Genomic DNA, 14,600 nt, shown 5'->3' with positions numbered 1-14,600 from the left:
GTGAAACCTGGGTGCCTGATGCTGCTTTGAATCAGCAGAACAATCTAGACCATAGAAATTACAAGAGGTAATGTAAGGAACTACTGAGATAAAAAAAAACAACACATTTGCACTGCTCCTGGTAGTGCAACCCAATGCATAGTAGAAATATAATTGCTAATGCTTGTATAATAGATTAAAGGAACTATAATTCTGTTTAAAAAAATTCTTTAAACCTGCACTAAAGGGTTTAATGTACTTCCAGCACAGCATGTCAGGCTCCTTCTTTGTTACGCTTTTTGAAAGAAAGGTGTACGTTTTCAGTTTCCTCTCTCACACTTGACATATTATGGTTGTTACTGCAGAATTTGAAGATTTCCATCAATTGCTAACACGTCCAATGTGCATGAGTCATACTGGATTACCTCGCTGCCCTATCTGCAAAACTGATGTAGAGAATTTGTGAATCCCATTTGAAATACTGTTTTGTGCTAGAGAGGAGTTACTCCTGAGTTTTACGGTAGAAAAGGATAAAGCCTCTTTTAATAGAAAACATGCTATTGGTTGTATTTTACACACTAGATTTTGAATCCCATACAGAGTTTAAGGAAATATTTTAATTTGATTTAAATTTGGTTATTTTGATTTAGTTTCTGGAGTAGGTTGGCCTTAGCCAGCAGATGGACACCTAACCAGCCACTCTCTCACTCTCCCTCCTCAAAGGACAGGGGAAGAAAATAACATGAAAAGGTCATGGATAGAGATAAAAACAGGGACATCACTTACCAGTTATCATCATTGACAAAACTGACCCAGTTCGAGGAAAGCCAATTTATTATTGCCAATTGAGGTTGAGTTGGATGGTGAGAAAGAAAGACAAAAACTAAACCACCTTCCTCCTGTTTCCACTTTTCCCAGGCTCAGTTTCACTCCTTCATTCCTGACTCCTCTATCTCCCACCCTCTCCAGCAGTGCAGGGGTATGGGGAATGTGGGGCTGTGGTCAGTCCATAACATTTCCTCTCTCCTTCTCCTTCTCCTTCCTTCTCATGCTCCAACCTGAGACGTTCCCGAAGACTGCAGTCCTTCAGAATAAGTTCACCCAAGTGTGGGCTCTCCAGTGGTTGCAGCTTCCCTCAGGGCATGCCCACCTTCCCCACCGGAGTCTCTCCTGGGGCCACAGGGCCATCCCTGCAGGGTCTCTCCTCCCTTCCTGCCCTCCTCCTGCTCTGCCCTCGGGGCTCGCAGGGCTGTTTCTCACCTGGTTCCCCTCCCTCAGCCCTGGCTGCTGGGCAGCGTTTTGCCCTCCCTTGCCCAGGCTTTCCCCGGGGCTCTCGCCTGCCCGCCCGTAGCTGAGGAGCTCAGCCGTGCCCTGTACTGGGGCCGCTGGAACCGGCAGTGTCTGGGTGGGGCGGCCCCGGCCACCCCACACAGGGACACCCCATCATAGCCCCCAGTGCTGCCACCACCACCAGGTACCTTGCCTGGTACAGTTTCAAATCTGAATTATTTTCTCTGTTCAATTAATAGATTGAAAAATCTTCTCAGCTACAAGAATTCACAAAGGCATTTCCTAGATGCTGACTTCTACCGGCTGTTTAAGAAAAGCATTTTCTTTGAGGCAGTATAAAGGATCAGGTCTGCCCGTCCACCCTGTGGTCTTCTTCAATGGATGATAGCATCAGGTACAGGTTTTCCTTTTGAGCCTACCGTTTCCTTAGCCTCCCATATGTAAACATAAACAGGAAATTTTTAATCTCCTGTGAGTTTGAAATTCAGCTGGTTCAAGATACTAGGTTTTCTGACATACAAGCATTGTATGTGGCTTTTGTAAAGTTCCCACAAGCAGGTGGTAGGATTTTCTTCTAAATCAATTAAACACACAGTTAAACCTGACTATTAATTACAAGCATAAATAGCAACAGAGCCATGTTTACAGATTATTTCATACTACTGACAAAACGTTGCACTGATAAAATACCCTTCTGGGCCAACTGACCACTAAAGAAGGTTGAGGAGAACAAGTATTATTCTTTGTTCTTAGGACAGAAGTATTTCATGATTTGCTAATAACTGGCTCACAACTCAACGTAACTCTACCATCTTCCCTTTCCATACAACCATGGTTCCAGGCTGCAGTTTTCTTTCAAACCACTATGTTTATAATTAATAAACTTGAGTACTGTGCAGTACCTGCATTTTTATTATCTGCACACTGACTCAAAATAGCAGAGAAATGCACATCCTTAAATAACAGTGTGTAAACAGGTTAGTTTTTGAAGTGGTTTTTTTCGTGTATCCTTGGGATACTGGAGCGTATGCATACAAACTGTGCTCTAGGCTAATAACCCTGGATGCAACACTCATAGCCCCATTAGTGGGTCTCTCTGAACCATTTCATTATCTGTTTGTTAGCCTCTTGAAGCAGAAAAAATAGATGTCATTTTCTGCCAAAGTCAAGATCTCCAATATATTTCCTGAAGAATTTGTGCCAACTACTCAGAAAGTCAGAATCACTTGGCAAGTACATCTCTGATAAAGCTTTGGTCTCTTTGAATATCCATTTTTTCCTTGCAGCTAACACAGCATGCCAAAACACTCTACAAAAAAATCCATATTTTTTAGGTCTGAGTGACATCTCTCCAAAAATTTTGAATCATCCAAAGTTGCAAAATATTTCTTCATCATCTCTCCCTTTGCTTGCATGTTAATATCAAGTGAATCTTTTCTTCTCTACAACTTCTCTACAACTACACTATTACCTTCTAAGATAAATCTTGCAGCATGATGAGGGGCGTACTGCTGCTCTGGATACCCAATTCCTGTATTGTATTAGATGTGACTGTTCTGACTTATATCTCTTTGGGACTGAGCTTTTCTCACTGTTCTTATCTGAAAGCAAGTGTTGTCAGCATAAAACAGTGATCCAGGCTAGACCTGTTAATTATCTGAATATACCAAAATGTCTACTGTTTTAATGAGAAGTGGCTCCATATCTTTTAAGGAAATGGCTGTGTTGTGAGCATGCATTTCCAGTGTTAATATTCCTGCAGATACTTGTGGAAAAGTGATAACTGTCCATTGCTCATTTATTACAAACCCCACAATTCTGTTGAGAAGAAGATCAGAAAAAATAGAGGACTTGTTCTTTCTTCTTATTATTAGACAAAATATGTTCTTATTAATAGAGAGAAATAAAAGAAAGTGTTTTAGTTTGGGGATTTTTTGGTTTTGTTTGGTTGGGGATTTTTTGTTGGGTTTTGTTTGTTTTTTTGTGGGCTTTGTTTGTTTGTTTGTGGTTTTGTTTTTATTTTTATTGGACAGTTTACAGGAAGAATTGGATTTTTTTACAATTCAATCATTCAATCCTTTTTTTTTTAAATGGTCCTAAGTTAATAGCAATACCAGAGAACTTTTTTTTTCTGTAGTTTTGGAAGTCCCTCCTTTCTTACCCTTACAAAGTGATACACAATATTAGTTTTTATTTAGAAGTTAACACCAGTCTGGAAGTACTTTTATAAATTTCTCTTAAATTAGTAGATTGAAAGCTGAAAGAAGATCTACCTGGTAGAAGTTTTCAGAGGACATTTTTCTTCTCACAGCACTTTTTTGCAACTTATCTGGAAGGGAAGGGTTTGCCAAAGAAAGGAGTTCTGATGAGTATCTTGAAAATATGTAGATAAAATTGGGTATATTGTGAGCACTTGTAGATTAAATGATGTCCCTGCACTTTTCACTTCATATCTTTTGTCAGCAACACATCACTTCTACCCTTGCTCACCCAGACCTTTTAGCATATGTCAGACCAGTTGATTACAGCTGTGTCTTTCTGGATGGTGAATACTTGAATGAGTAGCTGATGAGATTGGGCTTTGATACACTTGATATATTAAAACTTCCATAATAGGAACATTCAATAAATTAGATGTGGAAATGGAGAAGGAACCAGCAAAGAAATCTGAATGCAAAGAATTATTTTATTTTGCAAGTCTTTAAAAAAATTAATCAAAAGAGCTAATACTATTTTGTAACTTTTTCCCAGTTTTTTCTGTGTCCCAGAAGAGAGTAATAATTGATAACATCACTTTTTTATCCTCTTACCCTTTTTTTATCTGACAGGTATATCAAAAACCTTGAGCAATGATTGTTTCCATTCCTAGTTACTTTGGTATTCTTTGTATTCTAATACTGTTAGGGCTCTAAATTATCTGCACCATATGGATTTGACAAACTGCTCAGCTTTTGATTAAATAATAACAGAATGCTACACTTCTCAGGACTACATATAATGTCCTCCTGGAGAAAAAAAAAATAAAAATTGCCTTCTGAAAAAGCAATATGCAAGGTTTTGTGCAACTGAAATAAATAATACATTCAGAATTGAGATAAGATGGAATAGAAATTTTGCTACAAGCACGTGAAAATTTGAACATAAAAGATATAAAATTCCCAGATACAGATAAATAGATGTGGTGAACTAAATATAGGAGAAATACTAAATAGAGCTTGATTTTGTTTTTCATTGGAGAATATGTCAAAGCTGTTCACACAGAGAAAACTATTAGGAGCATTGTATTAATATACAGTAATTGATGGATAAATAGATCTAACAATTTTTGCTCTTTGAGTGGGCGATAAAGCAGTAATTTGGCTTCTTGAGCAAAATGCAGTAAAATGTATTTTCAGTGGAAAAATATTATTTTAATGAAATATTTATCTAGTTATTTTTATGGTGCAGATTTTGGCCCAAAACACAGACTGCTTAATTATCAGAATAGTTTAGTCAATGTATAACATCCTCTTAACACCTTTCAAGTGTCTGTAAAGAGACAGCTAGGCTGACCATTTCCATCTCTATTGCACATGTGGTAAGTTAGATGAGAAAAAATACACTTTTTGCATCTTAATTCTTACCATTATAACCAAAACTGTTAAGCAGCAAAGAAGGCAGGCATTATGTATAGACTAAATGATGGCCACAGTGCCTGATGGGTTTTTTTGGATGGTTCAGTAAGCAGAAGCATCAGAGCATGATTGCTCAAGAAAATACTACTGGAATATATTCTGTGCGGTCTCTGCAGCCACAATAGCTGGGACAATTCAAAAGGAATCAGGAACTGAGTTTGCATTTTGCCTTCTGTAACTACTGGAGGAGCCTTTGTTTGGCAGAATAACAGAGGACCACTAGTTGTTTTGGTGTTTCTGTGAAGGCTTATGGACACAAGCACTTTTGCTCTGTATTAGAACTAACCTGCAAGATATTGTTAACTATGTTTTTGCTGTCATCATAGTATGATCAATAAGCTTTTCACTGTATTATTGAAGTTTGTCTACAAATTCTGTGTCTTGACCCTGAGGGTGTCACTAGCCCTGACTGTCCCTACCCAGAGCCCACAGACCAGGACCCCGTGGGGTTAGCCCCATGGGGCCAGCAGCCTCTGCCCCAGTGACAGCACAGCAGGGACAATCTCCAGGTCCCCACACCCCTGCCTAGTCTGGCCATTGGCCCCCAAAGTTGGGCTGTCCTTCAAGCCCATGTCCTGGCCTCAACGTGTCCCCAGGGAGGGGCTCGATGTCTGGGGCTGAGGCTACTCCACTGCCCCTCAGCTGCCCTGTCCCTGACTGGAGTGGTGGGACAGGCCCTGACCACCGGGCCCTGCCATCACCCACACAGGGAGCCCGTGATGCTCATGGCCCACAGAACCACTGGCCTCCACATTGCCCTGACAGGATTTCAGCATCTAACCACATGTGGATCAGTTCACCATCATTTTTACCCCCACAGAATCTCAGTATTCGGTCCTCTCATTTCAGTAATTCCTCACATCAGATATACATTTAACCCCAAATCTTTGTTCGCGAAGCCTAGGCATGATGATAATATACATTTGAGTTTCACCCTTCAACCCACCTAAATCTTGCTCAAACCAACTATACTGTACACCTGAAGCTTTTAAAAGCAAGTGACAAAAGAATGAAAATAAGTCTCCTTGTCAAATGAGATTCTCAACATAACATGTTAAGTCTATGTTTCTTAAGGCAATGCATCTAATTGCTGAGCAGTCAGTAAAACATTATTTAAGAATTGTCCTAAGTAATTAAATTAGGCTACTCCAGTTTGCTTAAACACACATTAATCTTTCATAGTGACATCAAATTTGCAAACACCTTAGGGAAAAATTCTGCAGTAAATCATTTGTAAATGTAATAAACGTTTAACCTGTAAAATAATAGATGAGGTAGAATACTTCAAAGCAGTTCTATTTTACTTTTTTTCCTTGATTAAAAAAAGTGAATTAGAGCTGCTTAATAATTTAATTGCATCATTCATACACAAAGCCTACAGTGTTGTATTTATTTGATTGATTGGAAAAGGGACAATTCGTATATGTTTTAAACTTAAAAAGATTTTTTAAAGTTTGCATTTTAAAAGTTCAAATTCTCCTCATGTTATATCCAGTAAAATGCATAGGAACTGCCTTGTTTTCCCACTCCAATTTAAAATTGGAAGTGTGAGAAAATTAATTATTATTAGAATATTTATTATTAGCAGAACTATCTTGGTTACAACCTATAAAGCAAGAAGTAATACTTTTTGGTGCTATGGCCACTAGAGACATGACCAGAATTGGAAGGTAATTTGGCAATGTTGTTTCTAGTACTTGTGTTGAGGCTGAGTTAATTTCGCATGCAGTTTCCTTTAAATGTGAGGAAAATGGTGGCATTAGAAAGTTGAAACTTGGCACAGTGGGCTGTAGTGTATGAGCTTTTTCCTCCAAGTAGCTGAGCCACAGCCTTTCTTAGACAAATCAGTATTAGCTGTGACTGCTCCCTCAACCGGTGTTCATCATCTCACTGAATTAACCACTCTGTGAGCAAGACCAATGTGTACCAGACACCAAAAATACTAGAATGAATTAAGTGGGAAATATATGCTATAGAATGGTTTGGGTTAGACAGGACATTAAAGATCATCTAGTTCCCACATCCCTGATATGGGCAAGGACACTGTGGACATGACCATAGATTGAAACCATGTAGTTTTCATGCATTTGGTTTTCTGTGAACAACCCTATGGAAATCCCTTTTCATATGCAAGTGAGTTCTTCATATTAATCCATCTATTTTTGCTTCATAAATCAGACACACGCTTTGCAATGTATGTATTGTATCACTCATTTGTGGAAGCGATGGTGTGAAAAAGTGAGCCTGAAAATGACTGTCTGTATCCAAACTGAATAGCAGACGTGTGCTACAAGTTCATTTGAGTTTTTTGTTTATCTTGAGATACTCCACACTTTATGTGACCAGCCCAGATCCTTTTAATATACAGTAAGATTTCTTTTTTTCTTTTTTTTTTTTTTCTCTAGTAAGTACCAGGCTGCAAGCAGGGCACAAACATGATCTGGAAGTGAGAAGAGCTTTTGAAACTCTGGCTGTGACTACAGTAGCAGTATTAGTTTGGACAACCACAAACAGATTTGTAGCATAAGAGCATAAGTGCTGGTGCTGAGAAATTGATGTGCACATTGTAGCTGTCTACTATAGAGTGCAAAATCTGACATGCTTGTTATATGCATTTCAAACACTTTCTTTGTTTGATTTTATTTTTTTCAAGCTTCAAACTAGTTCTAGACTGATTCCACTAAGTGGTAATAAATGCGCTGCTCAAGCACTTTCTGGTTGAAATCTATCCCTCGAGTGAACCAAAGCCCTATAAATGGAAATTAGCAGAAACTTTGATTCAGAGGCAGTAATAATTTCAACTTCTTTGTTCATGTAGATATATTTGCAGTGATTGAATTAGTAATACAAAATTTGAAATTAGATTAACATCCCATGAAAAAAATTCCTTAAAATTTAGGTAATATAATCAGAATGAAACAATAGAACTCCTCTTGTTGATTTTCAGTCGTATAGAAGTTTGGCATCTAGTCTGCATTAATTGTTTAGGCTTCCATTACAGGTAACAGGAATAGAGATTAGTATGGTGAATAAAAAGTTTGGATGTATTATCATAATTTTAGTATGGGTGAAATTATCTTCTGCATATGACAAACTTCTTTCATTGACTTTAGAGAAGCCAATGAGAAGCAATGACAAGATGCTTCATCTTTAGGCAGCTCAAAGAAGATAGTGTGAGCCCCAGTTCTAAGAGTAACTTGTAAGAAACAGCATGAGCTTTAAGTTCTCAATTATTTTCAGTGATTTTATACTCAAAGTTAAATGTATTAAAAAATCCCAAAAATCTTTGATTTGCAAACAGTGTTCACAATTTCTGATTTTTGGAAGAAATCATGCCCTTTGAACTTTGAGGAGAATGGATAAAGTCAGCCAGAGGCTCAGTAGTCAGCTGGTGTGCTAAAAATGCTTGAATGTCTTACCATAGTTTCACAAGTAACAGAACTAAACTGAGCTTATGAGTGAAAGGCTGTTATGAAACATTCACACAAAGAAGTGTTTTGGGGCTTCAGATGAAATGGAGGGCCAGTTTTGTCAGGTTGCGTTCAAAGTTAATAAAAACCAATAACTTTTAAAAAATGGTATGAAGAAAGCCGTTGTGACAGGAGACTTACTGGGACACAGTTTTCCACTTACAATAATGTATAGAGTATTTTGATACAGTAGTTCATTTCTTATTGAGCAGTTTCTCATTTCAGATGACTGTTAATGTCATAGAGGGATCACAATGCTAGACCTCTGTAGGACTCCTCAAACCAGGTTATTATACTCATGCTTAAGATTTCAATGATTAATCTATTCCAATTCCTTCTGACTAAAACTTTATCAAAACTGATGTATCAGGATGTTTCAGCTTCAGTGAAACAGCATTTTTTCATCTGACCGCTTCTATTTATCATGTTCATGTCAATGTTAAATTTGCTGATGAAAAATCCAATTTGAACTAATCTGAAGTTTTCTGAAGAGGCCTGCCCTGAATTTGTAACTCAAGAAAAGCTTTGATATCTGTAATCCTTCCCATTAGAAAACAAAACCTATTTCAGGGACTGGGGGACTCTAACACAACTCATGGGACTATCCACTCTTATGTCCAGCGTGAATCTATAGTGAGTCATTCCCAAAAGTTCTGGAAGACCTACAGCAGGAAAGAACTTGCAAGAAACAGAAGTTATTTTAAAAGAGTCAGACTGCGCCATAAGGGAAGACTAAGAAATATCCTGTATTAGGAAATATCTTTTAGATGCATATAGGATTTTCAGGAGGATGCTTATTAGGTTCTTAATGGTAATGATTATACATTACTGTATTTTAGGTGTTTACTAAGCATCAGAACTTTCACCTGGCATAAAATTCAGAACAAGCATAAGAATCTCTTTTTATATTAATTTCTAGACTGTTCATTGTATTAAAGTCAGTAATAGATTTTCTAGTGTTTCAGCATGATCAAGATCTGAGTATTTTACTTTCCTATGAATTTTGCTTGACTATAGAATTCAATAAAGGGCCCTGCAGTTTTTTACATTAGAAGCCATAAGAAAACTTTTTTGTCCAATTAGAAATAACAGAGGGGAAAATGTTCATTTCCATAAATATAACACAATGTTCGTTACTTGATGAAACAACCTTTTCACTACCATAATAATGGATTTGATACAATTTTATTGTCACAAGCCTGATAATTTAAGGGAGAGGAAAGCCATTTTCTTCAGCATTGGTCCCACATGTTCTTACAATAACACACAATGTAATTATATGGCTCAGATGATGATTAGATAATAATTGTGACAGATGGACAATAGCCTAGTAATAAATGACTATTTCATAGCCAAAGTGCATAAGGGAATTTCTTTCAACTTTTGGAAAAAAAATCATCCCAGCCAGACGGTTTAACTTCAAGAGCAATGAATGGACAAGGTCATAAGGAATTAATGCTTTATAAGTTAGTTTCCCTGAGAACAAGTCAGCTGTTCAACAATCTTCTCTAATATGTTGAGATTTACTAATCCGGCTGACTAGTTGTGGAGCATATTTAAGCATGATCTTTTGCCTTCCTCTTGCTCCAAAAGAGTGGTAAAAGAAGTTGTGTCTATAACCCTGTTACGACGTCAATACAGCCTTAGAGTGGATCTAGAAACATTGGTTTTTGGGCAGTGTAGATCTAGTTACTTTAATCAAACTTTGTGTGATGTGTGAAATTTTTTCTTCCTCCCTAATCTTGTGGAATATATTTTTGAATGGCTGTATTAAACAGTTCATCCCTAAGGAAAAAGGTAGACTGCAGAAAAGGCCAAAAGTTTTTAATTAGTCTGATAGCTTTGGGATATGGTTACTTCATGTGAGAGCTCAGATCCTTTGAGTCTTTTGAGTTACTGCTAACAAAAAGTAAATTATTACAGTATCACCTGTACTGCAATGCTATTAAACCTTTTTTTACAAAGCATCTGAGGGATTTCATAATACTACTGCGCAGGTCAAGACTCTCTCTTTTTCTTCTTATGAATAACCATCTTGCAATTGTTAAGGAGACAGAGCCTCTACTTTCCTGGAAGAGGCTATAACAAAACTGAGTATGCATGAACTTAATTTTAATTTTGAGTGCTGCTACCTTCAGACAACCTTCTTTCTGTCTGTTAATCTTCTGAGATCTACAGAAGCTTTGGCATTGTCCTGCAAGGCAAGAGCACCACAGGCTGCGTGGGATTAAAATACAATCTTCCAAATTTTCCCCCTCCTGAGCATAGAGGCAAAGCCAGTATCAGTATTATCTCTGCTGTTTTGGACACAGGTTATGAATTGCAGGGCATGAAAAAGTAAATTGGAGGTGAGAAGACTAAGTTTAAATTTACTGAACTGTGCACAGCAAGGCACAGCACTAGCATGGATACAGAGGATCCAACAATGCAGTAATATCACCACCTAATAATTGGTGTCATAGGCATCTAAATTTGTAGTGTTGTAATGACACAGGTATATTAGTTATTACCAGTGCCATGATGAGATATATATTTGAAACTGTTAATTTAATCTCTTGGATTTCTGTTTTGTTTGCTCTAGTTCAATTAATTTCCCTTTTAATAGTGAGATCTCCAGCTACACTACTTGCAATTAGTTCATAAAATCCTGTCTTTCTGACAATTAGATTGTATCATTTTGGTTGCTTACAATAGGGGACAGTGAATATAGAAGAAGTACAGGCTTCTTCATGAGCATATCATTACTGTATTTTTTGTTGGAGATATATACATTTTACTTCTTATTCTTGTATTCAGCAAGATATTTGAACTAGTAATTGGATACTCTTTTTGGGACACCGTGTATCCTTGCAATCTAGAAATTGTCCCTATTTCTTTCTGACAATCCATTCAGTCTACACATGAGTTATGCAAGAAACTTACCCACTAGCATGCTAAAAAGCAGTACAAAATTGTGCCCACCATCATATATGGCTAGACATTGCAGGGCTGACCCTATTATCTTATTTCTGGGGAACTGTTTCTTAACTTCAGAGAACCTTTTTCTTTTGTTGTACAGCTGGTAAATCAACAATAGCAAAACAACAAAACAATTTTTCCACTGCAAGAAGCAATCCTCCAACAAATGCCAATATTTTGACATTTAAAGTTTTGTGTGGTTTGTGTGCTTCTTTTTAATCTATTGCAGGATTTTCATTTTGAAGCTGAAATTGGACACATAGATAATTATAGCTCTTGGTAGCTCATTAACAGCTCTGCCTTTAAATCAAAGCAGTTAAATAATGAGTTGGTCTAATTCGATTTCCCTGTTGACTGTCAACAATTGCTTTTCTTCCCTCTCTTAATGAATGATTCTGTTCTTTAATTGGGAAAATTGTTCCTGGGCTAGTCCAAGACGTAGATCTTCCATGATTGTATATGTATAAACATATACACTTTTCTTTAGATTTGTCATAAATTGTTATTTTATGGTATCTTTATTCCACAGTAAGCTTCAGGGAACTGAAATTTCTATCTATACTTATATAGTTCCATGGATGTGTGCTCCATATGATTACTGTCAAGCTTCTTTCAATTAGAGATAGGGAAGTGTGTAGCAACCTTATAGAACATTATCTGAGGTGAAATATAATGGTTGGCTTGCAATATATAGGGGTCACAGCACCAATGAATAATATTTATTTAATCTGATACATAAAATATATTTTCACAAATATTGAATTTTTAAAGCTCATTACTGAAATCTCTCAAGATCTCTTCCTCTTTGTGAAATATGAAGACATCCTGTCGTACTTATCAGTGAGGTGAGCAAACGGTGGACTGACAACTCAGCAGTTCTGCATATTCAGATGTTTCAGAATGTCATGGTACAGGTATGTTGAGTTTACCAATTCTGACTGAGGCTGCTGGAAATATAGACTATGCTTCAATAAATCTTGCTGCAAGAGTTAGAGATGTTATAGTTCCCCATTTTCTGACCTGCTTCACTTCTGAAAATTATTACCTGCATCACAAAAGGGACAAAAGGTTCTGCCTGAGCCATTTCAGGTTGTCTTTTCAGTGTCTAAACTTAAGCCCCAGATGACTGTGAGTTTGAACTGAAACAGCAGGCTTAGCAGTGGGTAAGACACAATTACCCGTCTGCTGCCTTTGCTAGAAGAGTTGCTACCGGTGGTGATGTGCAGTCAAGCAGGATGTGCTGTTGCTTGTCTACCACCACCAGGAGAACTCGTCTCTGTTGTTAAGTTCTTCCAAGATGGCAAAGCTGTGGGGAAAGAAAGCGTATGCTCTGCTTAATGCAACTATGCTTTCAAAGCTCATGATGCCAGTGTAGCTTCTCTGAACACAGAGTTCTTCTCTTAGTTTAACTGCCTGTGCAGTTCCAGGAATATGATGTAGCTGAGCTGGCGGGACAAATGGAAGCACGTCTTTCCTTTCCACTAGGAGAAACTCTGCTGAGAGACCTATCTTATAGTCTCCAGTGCAGTTATGTATACCATGTTTCTCTGGCATTAGGTATCAGAAGAAATTGTATCAGAAGTGGGATTAATACCAAAGTAAAAGTAAAATAATCAAGTGTGAATTTTCTTATGGTATTAACTGATAGCAACATATTCATGTGAGAGAAATCACAACAACAAAGACTAAACTGAAAAAAATCTGTAGTCTCTTTCATCTGTTTAGCAGAACCATGGTTTTGAGAATTATGTCTAGGTAAAATAACAGATTGAAGGCATCCAATAATGATCTTTATTACAACAGTATGTTGTATCTATTTCTTGGAGTTTCCTTCTGCCAGTAGAAGTTAGAGTTGACACTTAAATTATCCTCTCTCTACAAGAAAGAAGAACAGAGTGAAGAACAATGTAAATGTGGGGAATAGGGAAGTGCACACAGCTCTGAGTTGGAATATGGAGAAATCCAAAGGAATTGCATGATTTGGACCCCTGAGAATAAAGGCCAAAAAATCATGATCCAGGGTTTTGTAACATCAATGTAAGAAAAATTCCGAACACTAAAAAAACCCAACCAATCCACAAAAAAAATAAAGACACCTTAATACAAGGGTGAGAAAGGGATTTCAGGAAAATGTTTGCTTTGTAACTGAATAAAAGGAGAAGAAAGATAACAAGTTTTGTTTATGAACTGTTTTTTGGATTTTCTTAGACCTGGAGAAAGTTGTAAAAAGCCAGCAAAAATCCCACACAGGTTGCTCTTATTGAAACACTAGAAACACTTTTTCCTTTTTTCTACTATTGCCAAATACATCTCCAAGTGATAGATCTTCCATGCTTCTCTGGTTCATGTAAAAGAAGTACAGTGATAGTTCTATGCCCATTATATCTATTGCCTTTCAGGGGTATGCCCAGCCTGTGAAACTTGCAGTGGTCCTCAGTGGAACTGCCAAGTATGTGATCATCAGGCCCACCTGCAGCAAATACAATTTTGGACAAGCAAAACCTGTGCGAGTTAAAGATATAATCACAGAATTGTTTAGATGCTTTCCTCTGCCCTTTCTCTCTGGTTCTTCAATCAACTATAGCTCTGTTGAATTTGATATACAGCCAATATATATACTATGGCTAATATAACTGAAGAATGTCTAACTATCAAATCCCTTAAAGTAGTTTGCTGTATTACTGCAGAACACTGTCTCTTTTTACACTCTTTCAGGAAACTTTGGAGGGTGGTTAAATATATGCTATCATACTCCCCTCAGAGAGAGTAGAAGATTTTATTTACATTTCTCAATTCTTAGTTCCTTTGATGGGATGGAAGGGTTATTTTTCAGTAACCGCTGCTGTAAACCCTTTTGAGACATCAATGCTTTAATAAGGCATGGATCCTAATAGGATCTTATGAATAAAGCATTTTGCACTGTTTCCCATGCTGTACAAGCATGTCTGCTGAAGCTTTTGCAGAATTACCTTTTCCTACGTTAGATAAGCAAAATCACTCTGAATGTTACAAGCACATTAAATTTCACATCATTATTTCTTTGAAAAATTATGAAGTCTAAATTCTTTGTACATTTCATTAGTTTTATTAACACCGGAAGGTACAGTGATAGTCCTTTGACCAATAGGACTGGGAAAATGCAAGTTAGTGCAGAATTGTTTCCAAATGTTCAGTGCTCAAGCTAAAAAGGCAGTTAGCAAAAGTGCAATACCTGGAGAATGTAAATGAC

This window comes from Neopelma chrysocephalum, unplaced genomic scaffold, assembly GCF_003984885.1.
Source record: "Neopelma chrysocephalum unplaced genomic scaffold, ASM398488v2 Primary Assembly neopelma1_22b, whole genome shotgun sequence".
In the NCBI taxonomy this organism is placed as follows: Eukaryota; Metazoa; Chordata; class Aves; order Passeriformes; family Pipridae; genus Neopelma; species Neopelma chrysocephalum.
The sequence above is the reverse complement of the archived record's forward strand: the minus strand, read 5'-3'. Positions refer to the sequence as shown.